We start from the raw sequence: 20,288 nt of genomic DNA, 5'->3' as shown, positions 1-20,288 counted from the left end.
TGCAGTATCATCCAGGTGTGGGCATAATAAACACAGTTCCTTCCCCACATTCAGACACAAGGTTGTCAAGAGTGGTGGATATGAAAACAAGCATTCCAACAAGAACAAAAATTATCCCAGTCCTCAGGGTGGCGCTCTGCCCCTTCAGGAAATAATGTATAGGAGACTGGCAGCGTGACCCGTCCAGTGGCGTGGCATGCGCAGTTTCACCATGGGTGATGACAGTGACTAAGGGATACAGTCTCTGCAGTTCGCTGTGGTCCCTTCTTCGTTTCGTGGTGTAATAAAGCCAATTGTCCCCGAAATCAAAGCCCAGGCTACTCGGGTGGTCCCCGTCTCACATGTACAGAGCGGTTACAGTGTGTACTACTTAGTTCCCAAGAGTGATGGAACGTTTCGTCCCATCCGGGACTTGGGTGTTTTAGAAAAGCACATCAAGGTTTGCAAGTTCAAAATGCTCACACTAAGCCGGCGATTGGTTCATGTCCTTGCATATTTGCATGTGGCTACACATCTTCCCCACAGAAAGTTTTGGAGGTTTCATTTCGAGGGTGTGGCCTAAGAGTTTCTGGTCCTGTCTTTCTGTCTCTCCCTATCGCCCAGCACATTTTCTATGGTAGTGGAAGCAGCTTTGGCACCGGTGTGGTGCCAAGGCAGCAGGTGGAACGCCACGCTGGTTTCCCATATTCAGTCTCTGGGGTTCATAGTGAATCACAAGAAAATCACAAGACTCCCGCTGAGCGCATTCAGTTTCTGGGTCTCTTTCTGGACTCTGTTCTGAATCGTGTTTTTGTCCCAGCAGAGCAGGGTCGCATTCCGGCTCTGTCTGGCACAATTTCAGCTGGGGCACTCTGTGCTTTTTTGCTTGTACATGCGGTTATTGGGTCTGATGGCCTCTGATAGCTGTGGTGCCTCTGAGACTTCTGCTGATATGTGTGTTTCAGCGCAGACTGCTATGTGTCTTGACGCATCTCGCCACTGCCATCAGTTGCTCAAGGTATCCCCGTTGTACCTAGGGTGTTGACTCCTTTGAGGGACGCGTGACTGCTGTTGCAGGGGGTTCTCATGGGCCGGGTAGTGTCCCGCAGGCGGATGATGACACACATCCTTATTGGGATGGGGAGTGCTGGTTGTGGGCTACTGGGAAAGAGGGATTTGGTCAACAGCACAAAGGGCGCTGCATATCAATTACCTAGAGCTACTGACTGCTAGCACTGAGGCGTTTCCTTCCGATGTTGGAGGGCCAGAATGTGTTGGTAAGGTCCGACAACTGGATGGTGGTGGTGTACATTAACAGGCACAGGGGGACGCGGTCTCTCTCCTAAACCCTGGCCAGTTATCTGCTCGTATGGAGCAGTGCGCATTTCCTGTTGCGCAGGGCGACGTATCTTCCCGGATCTCTCAGTGTGGGAGCAGATCTAATTTCCAGGAGTAGGGACTGCACCCCTTGGTGGTTGCCCAGGGGCCGATGTATATCTGACGTATATCTTTATGAATCGCGAAAGCGCGTATTGTCGTCCGTTCTTCTCAATGAGGGATCTAGGCGCACCGTTGGGAACGGATGCTTTGGCGTATCAGTGGCCTCGCACCCTGCTCTATGCGTTTCCTCCGTGGGACCTAATTCAGGCCACCGTGGAGAGGGTCCGTCAGAAGGAGGGTCTGTTGTTGATTCTGGTGGCTCCCCATTGGCCCAGACAATCCTGTTTTCCGGAGATCATCCACATGGTTCCATGTCGTCGGGATCTGTTGTCCCAGGCACACGGGAGAGTTTGGCACCGACGACCGCAGATAGGGGATCTGGGCGTTTGGCCCTTGAAAAGTTTAATTTGACGGCTAGGAGTTTACCCTCAAACTTGATTACGACTATATAGTTTGCACGTGCGCCCTTTACGAGAGGGATGTATACATATAAGTGGCACGCATTTAAGGGTTAGTGTCAGGTTAAGAGTTTCTCCTTTTCAGAGTTCTTTGGTGGACATTTAGATGTTCTTGCAAGAGCTTTTTGAGCAGGGCCTTTCTTTTTTCCACATTGACGGTTTATATGGCAGCCATCTCGGCGTATCATGTACGGATTGACGGCTCTACCCTGGGGTCTCATCCTCTGGTGGGTGTGGTTCCTGAAAGGCGTACGTCGGCTCAGACCAGTGTCTTAAGTCTATGGCACCAACGTGTGACCTGGTTTTGGTCCTGGAAGTTATGTGTGAGCCTCCGTTTTAACCATTGGATTTGACCTGATACCTCATTCCCTCCTTCCGGGAACAGTAGCTATATTCATAACTGTATGCTCGCTCACTCACTCACTCACTCACTCACTCACTCACTATCTCTCCCTCTCTCTCATGCTCTGTCTCTCTCTCTGGAAAGAACATGCATATTACTGTGGGATATTCAAGGACTTTCTGTACTGTGGTTGTATTCTGAAATTCTGACTCATATTACAGCACTGTTGTTATATTTAGGGGTGGTTTCCCGGACACACACTAAGACTAGTCTTGGACTGCGAAACACTTTTAATTGAGATTCACCATTAAAATTGCTTTTAAATCCAGGATGAGGCTCTGTATGTTTAGAGTTTAGTGTTCCTCTCCTATTTACATATGTTGCTTAAGGTTTTACTAAAGCATTTATTTAGACTAATCTTTGTAAAGTAGAATTAAAGCTGCTTTGCCCAGATGAGTCACTATATGTTGTAAATTAAAAACAAGTACTTAAGACTGCAGAAGAACAGAGGCAGCATTCCAGAGTCGCGTGTCCACCCTTCTCATCCTCTATAATTCATCCTGACATCTAGAGCCATTATTCTATGAATATGCACTGAAAACACTGCTCTGCACTTGTGTGTGCGCGTTACCGTTACTCTGAAACAATGGAGGTGTCAGGGTGAATTCTCTCTCCTCTGGCAGAGTACTCCGAGAGCTTAGTGATGTACCCAGGGTTTTGCTGAGTTGCAGGTGAATGATGGTGTCTGAGGTTTTCCTCTTTATTTTCCCTCCCTTGTCTTTTCCCCCTTTTTTTCTCCTGCTTTTCAATCTTGAGGTGTTTTAACAAGGTTGTTGGAAGAGGATAAGGTGTGTTAAATGAATAATTTACACACTAGAGCACTCTTTCTTTATTTAATATAGAGCCTCACAGGGTGGCTGGGGGTCCCCAACCACCCGCCCGGCCGACCTGGTACGCTAAACGAGGCGTCGCTCTGGTTAATGTAGTGGCAGGGCAGCAGGCCTTTTAGTTTGTGTGTGCGTGCGTACGTGTGTGTGTGGGGGGGAAATAAATGTGATTTTACAGTAGTATATTTAGTTTCATTCATTCAGTATAGTATACTCAGTTGTCTTGTTGTGTTTGTGTTCCAGGGGCCCGTGGAGAGGGTCAGGGACAGGATCGGACCCCTGTCACTGTCGCTGGGAGAGAGGAGGTGCCACAACACAGGAAGTAGGAGCCACAACAGAGGTAGGAAGAGGAGGGAACAAGCACATTGGTAATAATAAACGCTTCTCCAGGCATCACAAAGATATGTCTACATCTTTGTATGTCCAACAGGCACTGTTTGGTCACGTAAAATAACTAGGTCTATGTGAAGACGGAGAAACCCCTAAAAGTGTACCATACGTCTTCATGTTCAGGGCAGGGATAAGTATACCGTACCTCTTCATGTTCAGGGCAGGGATAAGTGTTCCTCTGCTCTCCTCATGTCCACATCTCCTCTTCTCTGTGTGATCCTCCTCTCTCCTCCTCACAGGAGAGTCAAATCCCTCAGCTATCATTGACCTCGTTCTAACAATAGATAATCTAACTCAGCCATCACATCTTTCACCATCTCCCGTTTTCTTTTTTTCCCATCAATCCCTTACTGTAATGGCTGAAAGGACTGGATTAGTTTATCCTGAATGGCTTTCACCTGTCCTGCCGTGACCGGTCAGTGTTCATGGAGGAAAGGTCACGAGGAAAGGAAGCTAGCTGCCTCGATTGAGACAAAGCCACTGTCTTCCCTCTGCCTTATGCCTGCTCTCCATTCCTCTCTTGAGCCTAGCACAGTCCGTTCCTCTCTCTAACCTAGCGCAGTGCCCCCCCCCTCCCACCATAAAGCTAGCTAGTGAGGGTAAGGTTGTGTCTGTCTATCTGTGTGTTTGTGGTTAATTTAACAGCATCACTGAAGGTAACTACAGTAATTATCCAGGGTTCCCTTTGATCTTGCCAGACAATGTTTCCCAGGTTCTAATGTCCATCAAAGACTCTGGAGCAGCTGCTCAATTAGTGCAGTAACCTTTTCTAACTTTGGGTGAGAGAGGGAGAGCGAGCGAGCGAGAGAGACAGGCTTTCACCTTTCCCTCCCTATACCTCAGGAATGAGCACTGTGTTCTTCATTTCAGTGCTAACTAACCAGACCTGGGTTTAAGTGGTATTTGATTTATTTTCAAATATTTTTAGCGTTTGATTGGAGTGTCAGTCTGGTGGGTTTTGCTGTTTCTGAACTATTCCATTTGTTCCATTGCGCCAGACAAGCTCAAACAAGAACAGTTAAAGTATTTGAAAGATTTCAAATACGATTTGAACCCAGGTCTTTTGAGTGTCATTCTTCAGCACTAACAGACAAAATTGCTCTCATTCAGTTCGTACATTCAGTATGCATTAATGCACAGGCACAAACACACACACGCACAAACAGGAGGCGACTGCGTTGTCTGTGAAGGCTGTGTGGGCTGTTTCTGGGTCTTTATAGTGTGTGTGTGTGTTCATGTGTTTGCAAATGCATGCATGTCTGTCTTTGTTAGTGTATGGAATTTGAGCTAAGCGTTCATCTGTAAACAGGTGCTCAAACAGAGCCACAAGACCCATTTTTATACTAGTGAGGTTCTATATAATAAGTACTAATACTCCAGGCTACTCGATGTAAAGTAAGAGGAATGTTGCCTTAACTTGAGGTGACCTGCTTTTAGAAACTTCACATCACCTCTTAGAGGAGGAGAACCTGTGGGATGATCTGCATATTCCTTTGATCTCAGGGAGCAGTCATCATTAAAGAAGAGAGGACCGAGTCAGGGTGCCTCTTACTTTAGCCCCTCTGCTACCTATACCTGGTGCATCTAGCACTACCACACCCCCACCGTAAGATCACCCTTCTCTGAAGCATGAAGCTGCCCTTCACTTCAAACAGCTCCTTGAGGTGCCTTGGTGTAGTCAAAGCCAATGCCACTCTGTCCTTCACCACCCAGTCTGCTGATAGTGGCGCACTGCCCTTGGATTGAGGGATGTTAATTTCTCCTCCCGTCCTCTCTGTTTATTGGTCTCTCTGTTCCTCACGTCCCTGAACCTGCTTGAGGGAGAGAGAGAGACTTTCTTTAATGATACATTTTCATATCATTAAAACCTCACCACCCCCTTTCAAAAAAAAGGCTGCAAACTTAGCTTACCCTCTACCCACGAAACAAAACAACATCACAATAACCAAAACCTCACCCTTTCTACAACCGTATGTCATGAAAACTATTCATTTAAACAGAGTCTGAAGGTAGACCCTTAAGCAAGGTTGTGACCCACTTCCTCAACCTAAAACATTTCCTGGGTGAGAGGACACCATAACCCTAATTTTTCACAGTGTGTTGTACTGATCTTACAAACTTTCCCAGATCGCAAAAAAAATGCTTCAAGATTAACCTTATTTTCCCCTTAGTCTCATTCAGGAAACTTGACAGTTCCCTCACCGTGTACCTTGACCCCTCTGCCTGACTGGCTGTCAGCTCTGGACCCATTGAGGAGGAGTCTGAAAAGAAAGCCTTCCTTATCGTCCTCTTTCTCAGACTCGCGTTCCTCTTCCATGTCTCCATCTCCCAACCTGACCACCTGTCCTTGGGGTATATACGTACGGTCACTGTGGTCCCCACTGTTCCTTGGTGTCTTTGACCACACCAGCCTCTCCCCTCCCACCTCCTTTCTTCTCCCACTTTTTCTTCTTCCACATGACACCCTCCTCCACCCCCCTAGTCGCTTACCCTTCCCCACTATACTCTCCTCATCCACTAGCATAGCCTGACTAGGCCCAGTCTCATCTACACCACCATCTATAGCATGACTAAGCCCAGCCTCTGCTGTCTGCGCCTCATGGCCCCCTTGACCTTCATTTTCCCAACTGGCGCTTGTACCCTCACCTTGTCTACGGCCTTAATGTGGGCACCGCTGCTCCCAAGTGGGTCTAAGGCACTGCAGATTGTGATAATAAAACGGCGCAGGAGTAGAATGCTGACGTTCTATGTGTCCCCAACCGATTGTGTTTTTTAAAAATAATTTATTTGCGTTGTTTGTAACTTTAGTTTTTAACTTATTTTGTACATAATGTTGCCGCTACCGTCTCTTATGACCAAAAATAACTTCTGGACATCAGTACTGTGATTACTCACCACGGACTGGCAGAATCCTTTTTTTCCTTTAAAATAGGGGGGCGCTGTTTTCACTTTGGAAAAAATCGTGCCCAATTTAAACGGCCTCGTACTCTATTCTAGATCATACAATATGCATATTATTATTACTATTGGATAGAAAACACTCTCAAGTTTCTAAAACTGTTTGAATTATATCTGTGAGTAAAACAGAACTCATTTGGCAGCAAACTTCCATATAGGAAGTGAAAAATCTGAAAACGAGGCTCTGTTTCAGGGCCTGCCAATTCAATTGCCTTATATTTATCGATATGCATGCACTTTATACGCCTTCCACTAGATGTCAACAGGCAGTGGAAGGTGGAATGGGGTGTCTAGCTTGATCTGAGGTCGAACAAGAGCTTTTGGAGTGACAGGTCAGCCATTTTGTCAGTTTTCCAAGGCGCACGAAGGACCTCGACATTGTCTTCTGATAAGCGTTCGGTATACACGGCGAATATCTCCGGCTCTGATTTTATTTGATACATATTAGAAAAACATCATAAAGTAGGTTTTTTCAACCGAGTTTTATCAGTTTATTCAACGTTTATTGGGACTTTTGGAGTTTTCCGTTCTTTGCGCCAAGAGAGGATGGGAATGTTAGTAACCTTGGCTAGCATTGTGGCGCGAATTCGACAGAAGAAATGGACATTCTAAAACCAAACAACGATTTATTCTGGACCAAGGACTCCTTGTACAACATTCTGATGGAAGCCAGCAAAAGTAAGAAAACATTTATGATGTTATTTCGTATTTCTGTGTAAAATGTTGACTCCTATTCTCCGCCGTTTTGGTGAGCGCTGTCTCACAATAACGCAAGCTGTATGTTGTGGTAAAGTTATTTTTAAAAATCTAACACAGCGGTTGCATTAAGAACCAGTGTATCTTTCATTTGCCATACAACAAGTATTTTTATGTAAAGTTTATGATGAGTTCTTTGGTCAGATTAGGTGAGTGTCCAAAATATCGCCGGACATTCTGGGAAAATGTTGCTACATATTCATAATGTATAACCACGATTGCAGCGCTAAATATGCACATTTTCGAACAAATCATAAGTGTATTGTATAACATGATGTTATAAGACTGTCATCTGATGAAGTTGTCCAAAGGTTAGTGATTAATTTTATATCTTTTGCTGGTTTTTGCGAAAGCTACCTTTGTGGTGAATAAATGCGTTTGTGTGTTTGGCTATTGTGGTAAGCTAATATAATTCTACATTGTGTTTTCGCTGTAAAACACTTAAAAAATCGGAAATATTGGCTGGATTCACAAGATGTTTATCTTTCATTTGCTGTACACCATGTATTTTTCATAAATGTTTTATAATGAGTATTTATATATTTCACGTTGCTCTCTGTAATTATTCTGGCTGCTTTGGTGCTATTTGAGATGGTAGCTGCAATGTAAAACTATGATTTATACCTCAAATATGCACATTTTTCGAACAAAACATAAATGTATTGTATAACATGTTATAAGACTGTCATCTGATGAAGTTGTTTCTTGGTTAGTGACTAATTATATCTCTATTTTGTCGGTTTTGTGAAAGCTACTTATGCGGTGGAAACATGGTGAAAATATGCGGTTGTGTGTTTGGCTATTGTGGTTAGCTAATAGAAATACATATTGTGTTTTCGCTGTAAAACATTTTAAAAATCGGAAATGATGGCTGGATTCACAAGATGTTTATCTTTCATTTGCTGTATTGGACTTGTGATTTCATGAAAATTATATTATATGATATCCCTCTCCCGTTAGGCTATGCTAGTCAGCTTTTTTGATGAGGATCCCGGATCCGGGATGGGTATCACTGAAAGGTTAACGAGTCTGATGAGCCCGAGGTGAATGATATACTGCTTTCTTGGGAACAGGCACAGATCCCTGTGATTTGCGTGAAGAGGAGGCCAAGAAAAGGGGCCAGAGGGCGGGCTGCCTTCTGAGAATTCGTAGGCGATCAAACAAACCCCCACTTCCTTCCATTCTGCTAGCAAACGTGCAATCTTTAGAGAATAAATCGATGACCTACGCAGAAGATTAAACTACCAACGGGACATTCAAAACTGTAATATCTTATGCTTCCCGGAGTCGTGGCTAAACGACAGTACTATCAACATACAGCTGGCTGGTTATACACTCTACAAGCAAGAGCGAACAGCGGCGTCTGGTAAGACAAGGGGCGGCGGACTATGTATTTTTGTAAATAACAGCTGGTGAACGATATCTAAGGAAGTCTCAAACTATTGCCCACCTGAGGTGTAGAGTATCTCATGATAAGCTGTAGACCACCCAATCTACCTGGAGAGTTTTCATCTGTATTTTCCGTAGCTGTTTACTTACATACCACCAAAGACTGAAGCTGGCACTAATAGAGCATTGAATGAGCTGTATTCCACCATAAGCAAACAAGAAAACGTTCACTCGGAGGCGGCGCTCCTAGTAGACGGGGACTTTAATACAGGGAAACTTAAATACGTTTTACCAAATTTCTATCAGCATGTTAAATGTGCAACCAAAGGGGGAAAAACTCACCTTTACTCCACACACAGAGAGGCATTCAAAGCTCTCCCTCACCCTCCATTTGGCAAATCTGACCAAATTCCTGTTTACAAGCAAAAGTTAAAGCAGGAAGCACCAGTGACTAGATCAATAAAAAGTGGTCAGATGAAGCAGATGCTAAGCTACAGGACTGTTTCGCTTGCACAGACTGGAATATGGTCCGGGATTCCGCCGATGGCATTGGCTTCGTCAATAAGTGCATCAATGATATCGTCCCCACAGTGACCGTATGTACAGTTGAAGTCGGAAGTTTACATACACCTTAGCCAACTACATTTAAACTCAGTTTTTCACAGTTCCTGAAATTTTATCCTAGTAACAATTCCCTGTTTTAGGTCAGATAGGATCACCACTATATTTTAAGAATGTGAAATTTCAGAATAATAGTAGAGAATGATATATTTCAGCTTTTATTTCTTTCATCACATTCCCAGTGGGTCAGACGTTTACATACACTCAATTACTATTTGGTAGCATTGCCTTTAAATTGTTTAACTTCGGTCAAACGTGTCGGGTAGCCTTCCACAAGCTTCCCACAATAAGTTGGGTGAATTTTGGCCCATTGCTCCTGACAGAGCTGGTGTAACTTAGTCCGGTTTCTAGGCCTCCTTGCTCGCACACACTTTTTCAGTTCTGCCCACAAATTTTCTATAGAATTGAGGTCAGGGCTTTGTGATGGCCACTCCAATACCATGACTTTGTTGTGCTTAAGCCATTTTGCCACAACTTTGGAAGAATGCTTGGGGTCATTGTCCATTTGGAAGACCCATTTACGACCAAGCTTTAACTTTCTGACTGATGTCTTGAGATGCTGCTTCAATATATCCACATAATTGTCCTCCCTCATGATGCCATCTTTTTTGTGAAGTGCACCAGTCCCTCCTGCAGCAAAGCACCCCCACAACATGATGCTGCTACCCTCGTGCTTCACGGTTAGGATGGTGTTCTTCGGCTTGCAAGCCTCCCCCTTTTTCCTCCAAACATAACGATGGTCATAATGACTAAACAGTTATTTTTTTTGTTTCATCAGACCAGAGGACATTTCTCCAAAAAGTACAATCTTTGTCCCCATGTGCAGTTGCAAACCGTAGTCTGGCTTTTTTATGGCGGTTTTGGAGCAGTGGCTTCTTCCTTGCAGAGTTGCCTTTCGGGTTATATCGATATTGGACTCGTTTTACTGTGGATATAGATACTTTTGTACCTGTTTCCTCCAGCGTCTTCACAAGGTCATTTGCTGCTGTTCTGGGATTAATTTGCACTTTTCACACCAATGTACGTTCATCTCTAGGAGACAGAATGTGTCTCTTTCCTGAGCGGTATGACGGCTGTGTGGTCCCATGGTGTTCATACTTGTATACTATTGTTTGTACAGATGAACGTGGTACCTTCAGGCGTTTGGAAATTGCTCCCAAGGATGAACCAGACTTGTGGAGGTCTACAAATGTTTTCCTGAGGTCTTGGCTGATTTGTTTTGATTTTCCCATGATGTCACGCAAAGAGGCACTGAGTTGGAAGGTAGGTCTTGAAATACATCCACGGGTACACCTCCAATTGACTCAAATTATATCAATTAGCCTATCCGAAGCTTCTAAAGCCATGACAACATTTTCTGAAATTTTCCAAGCTGTTTAAAGGCACAGTCAACTTAGTGTATGTAAACTTCTGACCCACTGGAATTGTGATGCAGTGAATTATAAGTGAAATAATCTGTCTGTAAACAATTGTTGGAAAAATTACTTCTGTCATGCACAAAGTAGATGTCCTAACCGACTTGCCAAAACTATAGTTTGTTAACAAGACATTTGTGGAGTGGTTGAAAAACAAGTTTTATTGAGTCCAACCTAAGTGTATGTAAACTTCCGACTTCAACTGTATATACCCCAACCAGATGCCATGGATTATAGGCAACATCACTGAGCTGAAGGCTAGAGCTGCCACTTTCAAGGAGCGGGACTCTAACCCGGAAGCTTATAAGAAATCCTGCTATGCCCTCCGACGAAAACCATCAAACAGGCAATGCATCCATACAGGACAAAGATCGAATCGTACTACACCGACTCTGATGCTCATTGGAGCAAACTATTACAGACTACAAAGGGAAGCACAGCCGAGAGCTGCCCAGTGACACGAGCCTACCAGACAAGTCAAACTACTTCTATGCTCGCATCGAGGCAAATAACACTGAAACATGCATGAGAAAACCAGCTGTTCCGGAAGAATGTGTGATCACGCTCTCCGCAGCCGATGTGAGTAAGACCTGTACTGCGAGCATGTGCTGACCAACTGGCAAGTGTCTTCACTGACATTTTTAGCCTCTCCCTGTCCGAGTCTGTAATACCAACATGTTTTAAGCAGACCACCATAGTGCCTGTGCCCAAGAACAAAAAGGTAACTGGCCTAAATGACTACCAACTCATAGCACTCATGCCTGTAGCCATGAAGTGCTTTGAAAGGCTGGTCATGGCTCACGTCAACACCACTATCCCAGAAACCCTCTATTGCACTCCACACTGCCCTTTCCCTCGTGGACAAAAGGAACAACTATATGAGAATGCTATTCATTGACTACAGCTCAGCGTTCAATACCATTGTGCCCACAAAGCTCATCACTAAGCTAAGGACCCTGGGACTAAACACCTCCCTCTGCAACTGAATCCTGGACTTCCTGACGGGCCTCCCCCAGGTGGTAAGGGTAGATACAATGCATCCGCCACGCTGATCCTCAACACAGGGGCCTCTCAGGCATGCGTGCTCAGTCCCCTCCTGTACTCCCTGTTCACTCATGACTGCACGGCCAGGCACGACTCCAACACAATCATTAAGTTTGACGATTACACAACCGTGGTAGGCCTGATCAACGACGAGGCTACGAGCCTATAGGGAGGTCAGTGACCTGGCCGTGTGGTGCCAGGATAACAACCTCTCCCCCAATGTAATCAAGACAAAGGAGATGATTGTGGACAACAGGAAAAATAGGACCGAGCACGCCCCCATTCACATCGACGGGGCTGCGGTGGAGCAGGCTGAGAGCTTCAAGTTCTTGGTGTCCACATCACCAACACACTAACATGGTCCAAGCACACCAAGACAGTCGTGAAGAGGGCACAACAAAAACTATTCCCTCTCAGGAGACTGAAAAGATTTGACATGGGTCCTCAGATCCTCAAAAGGTTCTACAGCTGCACCATCGAGCATCCAGACTGTTTGCATCACTGCCTGATATGGCAACTGCTCGGCCTCAGACCGCAAGGCACTACAGAGGGTAGTGTGAATGGCCCCGTACAAGCTTCCTGCCATCCAGGACCTCTATACCGGGCAGTGTTAGAGGAAGACCCTAAACATTGTCAAAGAATCCAGCCACCCTAGTCATAGACTGTTCTCTCTGCTACGGCACGGCACCGGAGCGCCAAGTCTAGGTCCAAGAGGCTTCTAAGCAGCTTCTACCCCCAAGCCATGAGACTCCTGAACATCTAATCAAATGGCCACCCAGACTATTTGCATTGCCGCTCCCCCTCTTTTACACCGCTGCTACTCTGTTGTTATCATCTATGCATAGTCACTTTAAGAACTCTACCTACATGTACATATTACCTCAACTAAGCCGGTGCCCCCTGCACATTGACTCTGTGCCAGTACCCCCCTGTATATAGTCTCGCTATTGTTATTTTACTGCTGCTCTTTAATTACTTGTTACTTTATTTATTATTCTTATCTGTATTTTTTTAAACTGCATTGTTTGTTAGGGGTTCGTAGGTAAGGTCTACACATGTTGTATTCGGTGCATGTGACTAATAACATTTTATTTAATTGTTTGTTCAATAGGCTGTTGGTTGACTGAGATTTCTTTAGTCAAACAGTTGCAAATTATATATATTTTTCAAACACAAGACACCTGTCTGATTCGCGCCTGTCTCAGAGGACTAATCCATTGCAGAGGCTGCGGGGATGGCACAGGCCATCACTCAGGCATCAGCAACGGAAGGCACTCGTGCCGTGAGGGTATTTACCTTCTCAGTGCTTGAAGCGTCACTATAGACACCATGGTTCGATTCCAGGCTTTATCACAACCGGCCGTGATTGGGAGTCCCACAGGGCGGCGCACAATTGGCCCAGCATCGTCCGGGTTTGGCTCGTGTAGGTCGTCATTGTAAATAAGAATTTGTTCTTAAATTAAAAAATTATGCCCAAAATCACCACACTCAAAACACTGCAGACTGTCTGTGCTGGCAAACCCCGCGTAGAGCCTCTCCTCATGCCTTACTTTAAAATGCACATTTAACTGTTATTCATTGTTGTTCAGAAATATGAACACTTGCCTTACGGATTGAAACAACAAATATTCCACTAGCAATCAGCCTGCAGTCAACTCTTTTCATGAACACAACCACCGCTTTTGTTCATTCTGTATAAATTCAGCTCCTACCTGTTCACCGACTGTGAGCAGAGAGAGCTCCCCCTCAAACTTCACTTGACCTGGCTGGCAGGCCTGCATCTGAGGTGTTGGAATGCTATAGATCCAGTGACGCTTTCCTTTCCTTTAGCTAGCTCCCCCTTATCTCAACAACCCCTTCCCGGCTCACTTCCTGTAAGGAGATCCTACATCACAGAGAGATGATGGAGAACTTCCCCACCTCTCTGACTGCGCCCCATGTTCTACCATTTAATCTGTGTAGTGTACACAGTACATAGCGCCTAAAATTAGAAGGCCACAAGATTCCTTCCATCCTAGTGTTGTTTTGATGTGTTCTACTGTTTCGTGATGTGTTGTTGGTTGTGTTCTGTAGCGTGATCATTAAGGTGGGACTGGGGAAGCAGGTGTTTTCTTAGTGTCCCTCTCAAGGTTGCCACAGCATCACTTTCCCCCACTGGGGGAGAACTTAATTAAAATAGTTTGTGAGCCAGCACTAGAGGAGAGGTTGTGTATATCTCTCTCTCTTGTGTATATGTGTGTGTGTGGTGTGTGTGAGAAAGGGAAAGCCTACTTTGTAAGGAGAGCAGCACATCACTTGTTACTGCCCTTCCGTCTTGTGCTTTCCAATCTTTCTATACTAGTTAGGCTCACATCTATATAGTTTATCTACCTCCACTAACAAATGACAGCACAACCCCCACCCCCCCCCCCTCTCTTCCTTACCACTCTTTAGTAATGTTTGACCTATTCTACGTTTGCGTCTCAAATGGCACCCTATTCCCTAGTGCACCGCTTTTGACCAGAGCCCTATGGGCTCTGTTCAAAAGTAGTGCCCTACATATAGAATAGGGTGTCCATTTTAGACACAGTGGGTCCAAATGTGTTAAAGAAGTGAAAGGTCAGGTAAAGGTTTAGTGTGGAACACTGTTAGAAGACTAACACACACTTCCTGCTCCTTAACCCTCTGGAAATGTTGGTCTCATCCAGAGGTTGCTTCCCAAATGGCACCCTATTTCCTTTATAGTCCACTACTTTTGATCAGTGCCCATATAGCGCACTATATAGAAAATAGGGTGCCATTTGGGACACAGCCAGAGAGCTGAGAAAAAAACACACTCTCGCTCTCTCTCTTCTAACCCGGACGTGACATCACCTAGGCCTGGTGACAGACGGGACCGTTGGTGTGACACACACACAAAAACACACACGCACACGCACAAGACTTCGATCATCCAGGAGGACACGGACATGTGTACGTGTGTACCCGTGAAAGAACCCTAACAGTGTTATGGAAATGACACACACACACACACACACACATACACGTCCTCGTCAACAACAAGGCCAGGTCAAAGTTGATTGGCTGGTTTGCAGCATCCTGCCTTTCTCCTCTCCTCTCTCTTCTGCACAGGAAATGAATACCTCTCTGTCCACGGTGGCTCCTTCCGACAGAATTCTCACTCTAGTATATGGAAGTCTACAGCCATATATTGTCATTTTCGAAGGAGCACATTACATATGGAGGTCGGCTTGAACAGATCCGATTGTATCACAAAAGTAGACAGAATATCTTCACTACTCTATCAATTAAGCAAGATTTTGCTTAAAAAAACGAATTACTTGGAAACATCATTTGAAAAACAACATGGAATCTTTTCTCTTTTGGCAGAATTCAGAATGCTGAGGGTTTATCCTCTTTCCCCCCTCCATTGACTTGGGTATTGATTGATCCACATCCCTATTCAGAGCCAAGCGGCTAGATCGTAATTGGAATGCCATTTCTCTCTTATTGATCTGTTCAGGTGACAGCTAATGACACACGGTGGTCTGCTTCTGTTCCTGTATGTCCACTCTGCATGGGACTGTATACCATGGGCTACGTCCTAAATGGCACCCAATTTCATGTGGTGCACTACTTTTGGACCATAGGGCATGTACACTGAGTATACCTAACATTAGGAACACCTTCCTAATATTGAGTTGCACCCTCCCTCCCCTTTGCCCTCAGAACAGCCTCAATTTGTTGGTGCATGGACTCAAGGTGTCGAAAGCGTTCCACAGGGATGCTGGCCGATGTTGAGTCCAATGCTTCCCACAGTTGTGTCAAGTTGGCTGGATGTTCTTTGGGTAGTGGAATATTCTTGATACACACAGGAAACTGTAGCGACGAAAACCCCAGGAGCGTTGCAGTTCTTGGCTCAAACTCAAACTCAAAGGTGCCTGGCACCTACTACCGTACCCCGTTCAAAGGCACTTAAATATTTATGAAATTTTGTCAGCCGGTTATTGTCATGCAAAATACTGCCGATCTGACGTTAATTTACTGATAATTAACATAAACACGTTTAGCATCTCCAGGCCTCTATGCATACAAGCCACTGATGCACGCCTTTGTAACATCTACATTTTAAAAAGTCTAAATGTATTTCATTTGCACCATAATACATCAAATATTTATTTTAGTCAGGTCTAAAGAAACATGATATGAAGAAAATGTATTTCAGAAGAACAAAATATGAGTTGGCCTACTGTAGGCCTATGTTATTTGGCTATGCGCCATGCTGTAGGCTGGTTCATTTAGCTGAGAAGATATGCTGAGAAGTCCTGTGACATTATTTTATATGATTTTCATAGTAAGAATAATATAATTGAGCTGAATAAAATAGAAAGGATATTTTTCCTATTATGGTGCGAGGGCACATAGGAAGTGGCTATGTTGAGCGTAAAAGTGATAATTTGATGTAACAGGTCCTATATGCTAGATTTAGAGTTAATTGGCAAATTTTGTTGTGAATGATACAAAACTTAGACTGTCTTAAAAATCAAAACATATATGGGCTGCATGGTGCAACTATAGGCTATTGATGATTTGAGAAAGTAGGAAAAAGGTCCTGCTGCACAGCTGTTCTCTCATCAAATGGCCATATTTTCACCGATCAGAATATTCTCAATTTAATCTTGTCTTTACTAATCTGTCAAATTGTTTTCAATTTAGAATGGAATATTATCAAATGGGCAGGAACAGGGTTTTATAGCTGAACATTTGCTTAATATGAGCAGATGAGACACTCCATGTATCAACCACTGTTTGATGAGCATGCTCTCGCTGCCCAACAGGTGAACCTTGTTCCTGCATCTGCCCAGTGCTTAATTTGGGAAACAATCTGTTCGGGAACATTGATAGTAACATGTTTTCGCAACAAAACATATTTCACTAAACTGTTGACAGCACTTCTGCGCGGCCGAGTAAGGAATAAAGGAGAGCGAGGAGGAGATGGAAACGCATGGTTGTGAAATATTATGTATAGCTAAAGGTAATGTGTCACCTACTTAATTATGAAAATATACAAAACTATTACTAGGCTATTCAGAATTAAATACAAATTCACTAATTGTAGGCTAACTGCACAATCAATGAACCAAAAGCATCGCCTAGGGCAGGGGTGGGCAAACTTTTCCGCTCAAGGGCACATCGGGATTTTGAAATTCAACGGAGGGCAGAATTGTTTGGGGGACCAATTGTTTGTTAAAATCAATTTGCGGGGCCTCCCGAGTGGCGCAGCGTTCTAAAGCTGATATGCATACCTATATAACGTAGGTAGATGATGTAATGGCGCAACAAAAAATACTGCGCTGCACAGCGTTCCTCACCCAGCCCACAATGTCTGCTGTGTGGATCTGTTTTCAAGTTTCAAAGGAAGATAACCAAAAGGCCATATGCAACATTTGTGCTGCTATTATTTCCCGAGGAGGGGAGAAGGTGAAATCTTTCAATACCACAAACCTAATTGCTCATTTGAAAGTGCACCACCCCCAGACATTCAGCGACTACTTCGAACAAAAGCAGAAAAATAACGAAACAAGTTCAAGTCGAGCAGTCATTTGAAAGAGTAAGAACATTTCTCAAAGGCGAAATCCATTAACGCCAAGATAATGGAATGCATTGCCCTTGACAATCAACCGTTCTCTGTCGTGGATGATGTTGGCTTTCGCCGACTGGTCGAGCACCTCGAGCCCCGGTACACACTACCAAGTAGGCGCTATTTTTCAGATGTTGACCTACTGGAGTTACACAGTATTGTTGAAAAGCACATCCATTAGCTACTTGCTATGGGCATCACTGCTATTAGCTTCACGACTGACATTTGGACAAGTGATGTCCGCCCCATGAGCATTCTGAGTCTGACAGCACAGTGGGTCGATGAGGATTTCGTACTGAGCAAAGCCGTATTGCATGCTCAAGAATGTGCTCTCATACTGCTGCTGCCATTTCAATGGCATTTGAGAACATGTTTGAAACTTGGAAACATGAACACACTCCTGGCTCTATTCGAACAACTGACTCGAAATAAGCTCATCAACTGCGTCTGCAGCAGACATGATACCCTCTGTCATGGTATTGAAACGCCTGCTCAACCAAACTGCCGACACTGACCGTGGGGTTAAAAATTGCACTAGAGGCTGTGAACAAGCGATTCGGTGGCATTCTCTCTGAGCCTCTTTGCTGTGTCGCCACCATGCTCAATGCTAGGTACAAGGACCTCTACTTCGATGCAGACAAGAAACAGGGTTTACGTGAAATGTTACATACACAGCTGGACGAGATGAAAATGGACACAGTGTACACAGTGACCGTGAAAAGTGAAAAGAACCCACGACAGAAGAGGCCACGGACAGAAAGAGCTGAAACTTCACTGCTTGACATGTAAACTCAGCAAAAAAAGAAACTTTTTCCCTTTTTCAGGACCCTGTCTTTCAAAGATAATTTGTAAAAATCCAAATAACTTCACAGATCTTCACTGTAAAGGGTTTAAACACTGTTTCCCATGCTTGTTCAATGAACCATGAACATGCACCAGTTCAGACACTAACAGCTTACAGACGGTGGGCAATTAAGGTCACATTTATGAAAACTTAGGACACTAAAGAGGCCTTTCTACTGACTCTGAAAAACACCAAAAGAAATATGCCCAGGGTCCCTGCTCATCTGTGTGAATGTGCCTTAGGCATGCTGCAAGGAGGCATGAGGACTGCAGATGTGGCCAGGGCAATAAATTGCAATGTCCGTACTGTGAGACGCCGAAGACAGCGCTACAGTGAGACAGGACGGACAGCTGATCGTCCTCGCTGTGGCAGACCACGTGTAACAGCTGCACAGGATCAGTACATCCGAACATCACACCTGCGGGACAGGTACAGGATGGCAACAACAACTGCCCGAGTTACACCAGGAACGCACAATCCCTCCATCAGTGCTCAGACTGTCCGCAATAGGCTGGGAGGCTGGACTGAGGGCTTGTAAAGGCAGGTCCTCACCAGACATCACAGGCAACAACGTCGCCTATGGGCACAAACCTACTGTCGCTGGACCAGACAGGACTGGCAAAAAGTGCTCTTCACTGACGAGTCGCGGTTTTGTCTCACCAGGGGTGATGGTCGGATTCGCGTTTATTGTCGAAGGAATGTGCGTTACACCGAGGCCTGTACTCTGGAACGGGATCGATTTGGAGGTGGAGGGTCCGTCATGGTCTGGGGCGGTGTGTCACAGCATCATCGGACTGAGCTTGTTGTCATTGCAAGCCATCTCAACGCTGTGCGTTACAGGGAAGACATCCTCCTCCCTCTTGTGGTACCGTTCCTGCAGGGTCATCTGGACATGACCCTCCAGCATGACAATGCCACCAGCCATACTGCTCGTTCTGTGCGTGATTTCCTGCAAGACAGGAAATCTTTGGAGTCTGTGGAACTTGTTCAGTTTATGTCTCAGTTGTTGAATCTTGTTATGTTCATACAAATATTTACACATGTTAAGTTTACTGAAAATAAACGCAGTTGACAGTGAGAGGACGTTTCTTTTTTTGCTTAGTTTATGATGAAATCCTGTTTGAGAATGAAACGACTGAACAAATGAACAACGAAACAGCACAGCAAGTAAGTGAAAGAAATGTTTTGCCGTTAATGGGGACATGCGTAAATGCCAACAAAATAACTTGTGTGTGTGTTCCAGCTATTTAACTGTACTAGAATGCTTAACTTTTTACATGTGAGTTCCAAATATCTCTATCGGTCGCCCCATTATGAGTTGTTTTATGCACGTGATGTCAGAATGGACTCACTGTTCCAAAATGTGAATTACACGCAACAGGCCAGTTAACACGTGCAGCCTGCTAATTATCTATAGGCTGTTTCAACTTGTCAATTTCAAATTATTTTCTAACAAGTTGTATTTTTTAACAGTTTGAATTGAGTTGTGTTCCACCTCCTCGTTAATTCACATAGAAGTAGTAAATTTCAGCTTTGCGGACAACATTGCTTTACTGAGCCGGGTAAACTTCTCTCATCCAGGAGAGCCCACCGCACTTCACTCATGTTTGCGCAGATCAAGTATGCATATATTTGCGCAGTCTTGCATTTTCTTGCTGGTGTTCGCTTTGCCTTCCTTGTTGTTTTCCTTACCCATAATAACTTTGGACGTGTGTGTTCCTAAGTAAGTTCCTTATTTTCAGTATATCGTGTTGTCGTTTCTACTGTAGGCGATACAGTATGTGTGGAGGATAATGTATTTACAGTTTTATTCACATGTTTTCAATTACTGGTGACAAATAATGCATTCCGATTAATTCATATATTGTAATGGACACCTATGATGTGTGTGAAATACTTTTTTGACTGTTGTACTGATTATAATGAGCTAAGCTGTTTGCCAGCTATGTGTGGCGCCATGTTTGTTGACATTATACAATGCATTCTGGGTGTCACGTAATCTGCCAGACCAAAGATGTTATAATGAGGTGAAGAATGGTTGACTCATCTTTCGGGTAAACTTCTAGAAGGGAATGAAGGGAAGTGGATGATCGTAGATGACACACCCCCTTCAACATGCATACTGTAAACAGACAACTCATCTT

General features: G+C 44.4%; 1 protein-coding gene across 1 annotated transcript in view; it reads left to right on the top strand.

The window, feature by feature from the left end:
• The window catches only part of LOC120051194 (zinc finger protein 438-like), a 98,831-nt gene that overhangs the window by 59,293 nt on the left and 19,250 nt on the right, over positions 1-20,288 (top strand). Inside the window, exon 2 of the mRNA XM_038997923.1 lies at positions 3,351-3,447. The gene's annotated coding sequence lies outside the window, so the exon portion shown is untranslated. The remainder of the gene's footprint in view (positions 1-3,350; positions 3,448-20,288) is intronic.

Source organism: Salvelinus namaycush, chromosome 7 (assembly GCF_016432855.1).
Source record: "Salvelinus namaycush isolate Seneca chromosome 7, SaNama_1.0, whole genome shotgun sequence".
Classification (NCBI taxonomy): Eukaryota; Metazoa; Chordata; class Actinopteri; order Salmoniformes; family Salmonidae; genus Salvelinus; species Salvelinus namaycush.
This window is presented reverse-complemented; position numbering and strand designations above follow the sequence as displayed.